Source organism: Cyprinodon tularosa, unplaced genomic scaffold (assembly GCF_016077235.1).
Source record: "Cyprinodon tularosa strain WSP-4 unplaced genomic scaffold, ASM1607723v1 ctg866, whole genome shotgun sequence".
NCBI classification, from domain to species: domain Eukaryota; kingdom Metazoa; phylum Chordata; class Actinopteri; order Cyprinodontiformes; family Cyprinodontidae; genus Cyprinodon; species Cyprinodon tularosa.
Genome location: NW_024039636.1, coordinates 285,011 through 294,616, shown reverse-complemented (window position 1 = coordinate 294,616; position 9,606 = coordinate 285,011).

Below are 9,606 nucleotides of genomic sequence, written 5' to 3'. Positions count from 1 at the left end.
ATAATCTGACTATTTTGGATCAGGTAGGAGAAAAGTAGAGTAAAGGAGAAACATCTATCAGCACTAAGACGGAGCGTAGTTATTTAGGGCTTTATGTGTGAGAAGGATTTTGAATATTATTTAATTTTATCACATAATAGAAACAACATTTCTGTACCCCTGCATGCTGCCAAACTAAAGAAGTGTTCTCCTGCAAGCAGAAAGTGAACAATGTAAAAAAAAAAAAAAAGGATAAATATGGCTACTCTTTTAGTTTGAATACTAATAGTTATGCTGTTCAAAAGTCTCTCATATTGTTTTAAGGGATTAGAAACCCAACATCATGTTTGATTTCCTAAATTTTATCCGCTTTCGGTACAAGACAATAAAACAGAAACAATGAGTTTGCTCAATTGAAACAATAGCATTTGTGCAGAGCAGCATAACATTGAGGCCTTTTTGATTCACGGCCATTATTGAGACGTTATTAAACCGACTCATGATTAGCAATGTGTTGCTTCCACTCATCTTCAAACTGCAGTTTCTGTCACCACTGTAAAGAGCTGGCACTGGAGCAAAAAAGACCTTTTAATAGTAAATGATCCCTGCTTGGCTCTAGTACAATACAGAGCCAGCAGCACATCCATCATACAGGTGCTGGTCATAAAATTAGAATATCATGAAAAAGTTGATTGATTTCAGTAATTCCATTTAAAAAGTGAAACTTGTATATTATATTCATACATTACATACAAACTCATATATTTCAGATGTTTATTTTGTTTAATTTTGATGATTACAAATGACAACAAATGAAAATCTCAAATTCATCATATCAGAAAATTAGAATATTGTGAAAAGGTTCAAAATTGATGGCCCCTGGTGCCACACTCTAATCAGCTAATTAACTCAAACCACCTGCAAAAGCCTTTAAATGGTCTTTCAGTCTAGTTCTATAGGCTACACAATCATGGGGAAGACTGCTGACTTGACAGTTGTCCAAAAGACGACCATCGACACCTTGCACAAGGAGGGCAAGACACAAAAGGTCATCGCTAAAGAGGCTGGCTGTTCACAGAGCTCAGTGTCCAAGCACATTAATAGAGAGGCGAAGGGAAGGAAAAGATGTGGTCGAAAAAAGTGTACAAGCAAGAGAGATAACCGCACCCTGGAGAGGATTGTGAAACAAAACCCATTCAAAAATGTGGGGGAGATTCACAAAGAGTGGACTGCAGCTGGAGTGAGGGCTTCAAGAACCACCACACACAGACGTATGAAAGACATGGGTTTCTGCTGTCGCATTCCTTGTGTCAAGCCACTCTTGAACCACAGACAGCGTCAGAAGCGTCTTGCCTGGGCTAAAGAGAAACAGGACTGGACTGCTGGTGAGTGGTCCAAAGTCATGTTCTCTGATGAAAGTAAATTTTGCATTTCCTTTGGAAATCAAGGTCCCAGAGTCTGGAGGAAAAGAAGAGAGGCACTTCATCCACGTTGTTTGAAGTCCAGTGTAAAGTTTCCACAGTCAGTGATGGTTTGGGGTGCCATGTCATCTGCTGGTGTTGGTCCATTGTGTTTTCTGAGGTCCAGGGTCAACGCAGCCACATACCAGGAAGTTTTAGAGCACTTCATGCTTCCTGCAGCTGACCAACTTTTTGGAGATGCAGATTTCATTTTCCAACAGGACTTGGCACCTGCACACAGTGCCAAAGCTACCAGTACCTGGTTGAAGGACCATGGTATCCCTGTTCTTAATTGGCCAGCAAACTCTCCTGACCTTAACCCCATAGAAAATCTATGGGGTATTGTGAAGAAGAAGATGCAATACACCAGACCCAACAATTCAGAAGAGCTAAAAGCCACTATTAGAGCAACCTGGGCTATCATAACACCTGAGCAGTGCCACAGACTGATCGACTCCATGCCACGCCGCATTGCTGCAGTAATACAGGCCAAAGGAGGCCCAACTAAATACTGAGTGCTGTACATGCTCATACTTTTCATGTTCATACTTTTCAGTTGGCCAACATTTCTATAAATCCTTTGTTTTTATTGGTCTTCAGTAATATTCTAATTTTCTGATATGATGAATTTGAGATTTTCATTTGTTGTCATTTGTAATCATCAAAATTAAACAAAATAAACATCTGAAATATATGAGTTTGTATGTAATGTATGAATATAATATACAAGTTTCACTTTTTAAATGGAATTACTGAAATCAATCTACTTTTTCATGATATTCTAATTTTATGACCAGCACCTGTATGAGGCTAAAAAAGACAGTGAACATAGTCTAGCATCAATGAAATAAAGCAAGTTTAATTTACAACCCAGCAGCTCTAAAACCACAGCATGAGGTTCTAATTAACCACAGCATGCTGAACAGTTTCGTTCAGCATGTCGTTGGATTACTGACATGGCAACATAATGGAGCTTTTAAACCCTGTTTGTCTACACATACACATCTTCTGTTCTTGAGTTCCAGATCAATCCAATGTAATATCAAAGCAAGCTGTATACTTTGCAAAAGATGATTTCGTAAAAGCTTGTCAAGAAAAAAAACAACTATCTGAACTCACCGCCAGGGGCGTGAGTGGATGGGGGCAATCCACTCCAACAGTTGATTTGTTTTTCTCATTAGGATGTAATTCACTCTCTCTGGAACAAGCAGTTCATGACTAAACATGGGTGGCAGAAGCAATGCTTTAAAGTAGAACGTCCTAATTAATCAATTAAAAACTGACAACAAAAATACAGCAATGACTTCTTTTGATCGATATTCTAACATTAAAGATGATAAATACAGAATTAATGAATTAATAATATTTTCATACTTTATTCCTGCTTGTAGAGTGCAATTAGTGTAGACTAGGGTTGTCAAAAGTATCGATACTGAAACGTTGTATCCAGATACAATACTCGTTTTTAAAAGTATGGATACAGTGCCACCACCAGTGGCACCTAAGCAGTCATTAATCTAAAGTGCAGAATAGTGGAAAATGCACTTTCAGAACACTGTGTGATTGAATAATTCTACGCACTTTTCAGTTTCAGACTTTTTTTTGTAACAGGTGTAGCTGCTGAGAATTATTTTTGTTTCTTAACTGGTTTGGCTAGTGTCATTGTTATGTGTGCAAAGCATAGCCAAGGAAGGAACACTTAATTTTATTTTATAAGTTTTTTATCAAGCTTGCTTAATATTGTGCACAGCATACAGCCTCAAAATATTGTTCTTATTGTTTATTGTATTTATTTATTGTATTTTATTTATTAATGAAAATATTTCTGTAGAATTTTGGACTCTTTGTTTTTATTCTTGTGGTATTGAAAAATAGTATTGAGTATCGAATATTTTCCTTAGTATCGGTATCAAATTGCAAAGTTTAGTATCGTGACAACCCTAGTGTAGACTGACCATGAACTGCTCCTCTGTTCTGTCAGATTAGCATACCCCATCAGACAAGCATACCCATAGTCAATACCCATGTGCAAGACGTCAGATTTGCGTTTATCCCTTTAGTTTTGTACGAGAAAGATTTATCCGACGGGCTTGTATCCCTTTAGTCACGTACAAAAAAAGCAATGTAAGGTCAGATTGCCATAGGCTTCAAAAAGCACCAAAAAGTAAGTAATTAAACAGTTTTTTGTACATGACTAAATGCGTACACGCCCATTGAGGTGGTTTAAAGTTTATTTTTCTTACAAAGCTAAAGGGATAAACGGGTATTGACTATGGGTATGCTGATCTGACCGGGTATGCTCATGTGACAGAACACCGGCTACATGCCTGGCCTACCGCAGTTTCATATCTAAGTATATCACCAATAGAGCAAAATAACCAGGATGTTTGAATTAGTGTAAAACAAAAAAACTTCCATGGGGAAAAATGGTCGGATATCCTTACATGTAAACAATCACTGTCTGGTTATTTAAAAAATAACAGAACATTATGATGTGCTGGGTCTGGGCTGTGACTGACAGCGGCAAACTGGCACTTACAGCAACGCAGATCAAGCTCAGCGTTGGTCATTTTCTGACAGTGTCGTATCTCTCTCCACTGTCTTCATCAGAGACTTCCGTTTTTCACCTAACCCCATCATCTAGCATGCTGGGTAGATGATGGGGTTAGGTCCTACTGGACTGGAACCTACAGAGTAAACGCAGGAAGGCTAACATTAGCATTGTTGTTTTCTATCGGGGTTATTCACCGATTGATTGATTGTCTTTATTGATCTCACAGTGGAGAAATGTACTGCTTACATCAGCTCAAATAGTCAAAGAAGGAAAATATGCCAAAGGAAAAAAAAAAGGTGCAATAGGTATATACAGTATACACATATGGCAGTTTTTTGTTTTTAAGTAGCATCATTATACAGGGTTATTGCACAGAGTGTTTACATGGGTATTTATATAGATGGATATTTCTATATATAGATATTGCACTGGGTGTCAATTATAGAGAAACAGGTTATTGCACAGGGTATTAAATAGTAATTGCATAATATACATTGCAGAAGTTTGTGCCGATGTAGTTGCCGCATTGTAGAGTCTGGTTGCAGCAGAGATGAATGACCTAAGGTAGCACTCCTTTTTACAAACAGGGTGTAAATTCTTTGACTGAAGGAGCAGCTCAGCTCCTCTACAGTCTGGTGCAGAGAGTGGAAGGTGTTGTCTATGATGGATTTAAGCTTGGACACCACCCTCCTCTCAGCCACTTCCTCCAATGAGTCCAGAGTGCAGCCTAGGACAGAAGCAGCCTTTCTCACCAGTTTGTTTAGTCTCTTTCTGTCCCTCTCCGTGCTGCCAGGGGCCCAGTAGACAACAGAGTAGAGGAGGGCTGATGCCACCACAGAATCATAGAAGGTTTTAAGCAGGGGCCTGATCACTCCAAGGGACCTCAGCCTCCTCAGGAGGCTCTGGCCCTTCTTATACAGGGATACAGTGTTTTGAGTCCAGTTTATTGTTGAGATGAACACCCAGGTATTGGAAACTCTCCACTGGAACTTCCTAGAGACTTAGAATGTCTGCTGTAGCTAAATGCTTCGGTCAGGTATACTAAGAGGAATGCAGACACATCACAGACACCTTCATGCGACCAACTTTTATTTGGTTTGCTTACATGTAAAAAATGTATTACTATTCATGTTTTACATGAAAGACTTTTATGAGCAGACCTTCTGTTCCTTCCCTCTCACCTGCACCTCTCGTGTCTCCATGTCTGCCTTCAGTAATTTTTCCATAAGGTCACAGTCAAAAAGAGGTCAGCAGAAACTCAGGTCATCTATGTGACCGTGGCCTCCCCAGTTTAACGTTCATAGCTGATGTCATCACTGGTCTCCTTCACCTGTTTCCTGACATCTTCTCTGCTAGGTCTGATGGTCAGACAAGCATTATTTAATGGCTTTAAATTAATTAAACACCTTGCTTATGCAGTTTTAATATAAAGGATATTTAAGGATGATCGGTCGGTGTAAGGTGGCTGTCCCTACACCTCCCCCGATATTAGACCCGCCTTCCCACCTCAGTTTCTTTCCAGTTGATTAATCTGAACAACAAAATAATCATAGAAGTTCTTTAATTTTCTTCAAATTAATTATTGATAAAATAAGAGCTGTACCAAGACAAGAGACTTTCTTCAGATTTTCCTCTGCTGAAGCGAGTCCTAGCTGGATCAGGGAACCCCTCATCTTACTGGCTGGCAGTTGCCTAATTTAGTGAAATTCCCCCAAATCTTAAAACTTTGACCTAAACGTTGCTTCTTGCTCCAGTCTCCAGTGAGGTAGAGCAAGGATTCAACCTTCATAATAAAAAAATGATGACAAGAAGTTGCAGGTTTGAAGCAAAAGTGCAAAACCTGTTGACAACAACTCTGTGTCATGATGGGTGATGGAATCTAGCACATATGCAGAACAACTTGGAGACAGGGTAAAAGTTTAAAGGTTTATTTAAAGGATGTAGATTTAAGGGAACAGGTCCAAGGTTGGGGAGACTGTTCACGGTTAGGCTCTCTGCTGATCTGGAGATGAGCAGAGCTGCAGAGAGGGGGGGAACCTTGTAGATCCAGAGGCTGTTGGCAGGCCGAGGGCTGAGGGCTAGCAGAGCTGAGTGCAGGCAGGAGGAGAACTGAGATCTAGGCAGAGGCAGTCTGAGTGCTGCGGGCTGGTTCCAGGTTGGGAACACAGTGCAGGCAGGAGGAGAGCTGAGAGCTAGGCAGAGGCAGTCTGAGTGCTGGCGGGCAGGTTTCTGGTTGGGAACCCCGTGCAGGCAGGAGGAGAGTTGAGAGCTGGGCAGAGGCTGTCTGAGCGCAGGTAGGCTGATTCCTGATGAGCTCTCTCTCCCTCCTGAGAGCTGGGTTGAGATGGTCAGAGTGCATACTGGCTGACTCCAGGTTTGGTTCTCTCTCTCTCTTGAGAGCTTGGTCTGAGGCAGAGGCAGAGCTTACTGTATGATTGCAGGCAGATCACGGACAGAGTCTCTATCCAAGTTATCTTCTGAGGGCGGGCAGGCAGATGCTGACAGAACAAGCCCTCCAGAGTTCAACAGAGAGCATGCAGACTGGTCACCGGCAGCGAAACTCTCCAGAGTTTCAGGTTAACAGGCAGGTTCAACCGTAACTGACAAACACTCTGGCGCTGGAGTGTTAGTCTCCTCCTCCTTAAGTAGGCCCAAGGCTGATGAGGAGATGAAAAACAGGTGTTGCAGGTGAGCACAAGCCCTCAGGAAGGGATCCTTGGCGCCCTCTGGTGGGCAGGCCTCTGGATCCCAACAGACAGCAGAAACCCTCAAGAAGGGATCCTCGGCGCCCTCTGGTGGGCAAGCCTCCGGATCCCAACAGTACCCCCCCCCCCCCCCCCCCCCCCCAAGGGCGGATTCCAGACGCCCCAGATCAGTCCAAGAAAAAAAAAACCCACCCAGGGTGCACTCTGCAGAAATCCAACTTTAGACATTTAATAACAGTTTGTTTTTTTTCTTTCAGTGAAGCAGGAGGAAACTGTGAGATGATGTTTTATGTCACCGCAGACATAGGAAAGCACACATTCATGTAGTTATTGTGGATTCTGTGTTCAGCTTATTAGGACTGGATATTTATTAAAAGAATGCAAATGACAAAATTAGATAATCATTAAAATACTGAGTGAAATATAATAACAACTGACAATAATCTACATAACCTTTGGTCTAATGCCACTTTATGTGCCATTGTTGGTGTAGGTCTTCTACCCCTTAGAATTTTCAGAATAAAATAATCCTGCTGAGATCAAATCCATATTTAGCGTAATCCACATTTGTTATGGTTCTTCCCATTTGTTGTGACGCTGTGTTTTCAGTTTTCTGTTATCAGTTGTTTTGTTTTGTTGTTTGATTTATTTTCCATTATACTCAAGCAGTCTGTAGTTACTCTGGCTACGTTTACACCACAGCCTGAAGTGACCCAAATCCGATTTTTTTGCCCATATGCGACCTGGATCTTAGACTTAGACTTTTTGATGATTTGATGATTATTTCATGGCTGTCTGAACAACTCAGATCCGATTTTTTCCAATCCAACCCAGACAACTTGGCTCTGTGGTCCTGAATCCGATACCAATCTGATCTTTTCAAATGTGACCTGTGTCTGAATGGCCAGGTCGGATTCATACGATCTGAACGTCATTAATACCCGACAAAGGTCACTATTCTGCATCTTGCTACGCAGAAGCGGCAAGAAAAACAACATGGCAGATGATGATGCGGAGAGCACTATTTATGTTTAACCATAATGAACAGATTGTGTTTTTATGATTGAAGAAGACCGCTAGATGCTCGCTGGCACTTCCCTCCATGTTTACTTCCGGAAAAAAAATAGCACACTTGCCTGTGGCGTTTTTGCGTCCACTACTTCGCATGCGGTACACTTGCGTTTTATGACTGCAGTTCACACAGGAGATCACATAAAAGTTGCATATATTTGAAAATATGAATGACAACGCGAAAAAAATCGGATTTCACAAAAAAATCGGAATTGAGCATCAAGGTCTGCAGTGTGAACGTAGCCTCTGTTGCCCCCTTGTGCTTGTTTTCTTTCCCCTTGGATTCCTTCTTGCCAGTTCCACCCACACCTGCTCCATATTCAGCTCATTAGTCCCTCATTTGTTCTATTACCTCTGCAGTCACTCAGTGCTGGTTCCTTGTCGTCGCTGTAGTTGTCTTCTCGCCTCATCTCTCCCTGGCTCCTCATGCTTGTTTTCCCCTGATGTCTCCATGTTTTTGGCTTGTATAACATTTTAAGTTGGATTTTTGAATTGTTGCCTCTGTTACTTGCGTTCTTCAATTAATTATTTTCAAATATCCATTACTGTAAAAATGTCCATAGCTGTATATTGGTTATTTATTCTCAAGATGCAGTTTTATATTGTTAAAACACTTTACAGTATTTTATTGTTTATATTTTAACTCTTCCCTATTATGTTATTCCTATACATTTTTTCTAAGGTCCTCATTTGCTTGTCCATTTTCAATAATCTTTCTGCTTCTGTAAATTTCCCCATTGTGGGACAATAAAGAGATTTTCTATTCTATTCTATTCTATTCTACTCTATTCTATAAAAGGGGTAGAAAGATAAGTAAGATAAGTAAATATAAACAATGTATGTATAAAAATATATCTGCAAAATCTCTTATATTCAACAACAAAAAATACTTTGTTAAGCAAATTGTGCAAAACAGCAATAAAAAAAAATAAAAATCCTATCAGATTTATAGTCCCCACACTGCAGATATATTAGAATCTGTCCCTAAATTACAGCCAAACCCATTAACACAGTAACAGATAAAAACCTGATAAACCAAAACATACCGCCACATATCTGACTTAATAACCATTAAAACAACTATTTTCATTCATTTCAGACGGAACTATGCATGTGAACATACTGTATTTTATGAAACTGAACTTCCAATATTCACCACTGTAAGGTGCCTGCTTGTACTCGCAATGAATCCTGGGATATCCAAGGATAGCGAGGATACACCGGACCCATCCTTGATATCATGCAAAAAGGACGCAATTGTAGGCCGCATAACGATGAGTCTTAGAATCCAACCAGACCTTGGCGCTGCGCTATGACATATTTAACGAATCTGGCCTTTGGAGGACGCATGCCATGAATTTTAGCTAATGTCTCCTCCTGTTCAGTCCGTCTTTGATGGTTTGTTGTCAGTTTTTGACCCCTTCTTGTGAGTATTACTGGGTCTTCAAGTAGCCACCTGAATCTTTTATGTCTGCATTTGAGTCCTGTCAAACCTCCACCCCCACTTGGCACCCGGTACGACAAAGCTGGATTAATTCCTAGCTAGGCTAATCACCATGGCAACGTACTCTGAATGGCTTACCTGCTTTGGGCAATCCTAGGAAAGGCTCCACCCAGCAGCCAATCAGCTGTTAGGAAACAATCACATCCCTTTCACTGAAGACCTGATTTAATTCAGAGAGAGAAAGAATTTTAAACAAAACAACATCACAATTAAGTAACTGGAAAACTAAAAAGAAAATAAAACAATGTTAGTGACAAATTAGATAGTTTATCATTTTAAATTTTTTCCATCCTTTTGGACATGCCAACCTTCTTGTTTTCTCCCGCATAATGT